Here is a 322-nt window from a genome sequence, read left to right on the forward strand (position 1 = left end):
CATGCGGTTGGTGAATTCCGAGCGGAGGTCGGGGTTGGTTGTCCTGGCGGTGTTGATGCGTGGGCGGCTTTTCCCTACGGGACGGCGGATTTTCTTTGGGGCCAATCGGACCCTGCTGCACACCAGAGAGTGGTCTGTATCACAGTCAGCACCATGGTAGCTGCGTGTGAGAAGCACACTGCCGAGGTGGGCTCGCCGGGTGATGACCATGTCCAGTTGGTGCCAGTGTCCGGACCTTGAGTGCCTCCATGAGACCTGGTGTTGTGGCTTAGTCATGAAGAATGTGTTGGTAACGCAGAGTTTCCGGTAAGAGCAAAGCTCC

The sequence above is a fragment of the Octopus sinensis genome, linkage group LG5 (assembly GCF_006345805.1).
Source record: "Octopus sinensis linkage group LG5, ASM634580v1, whole genome shotgun sequence".
NCBI classification, from domain to species: Eukaryota; Metazoa; Mollusca; class Cephalopoda; order Octopoda; family Octopodidae; genus Octopus; species Octopus sinensis.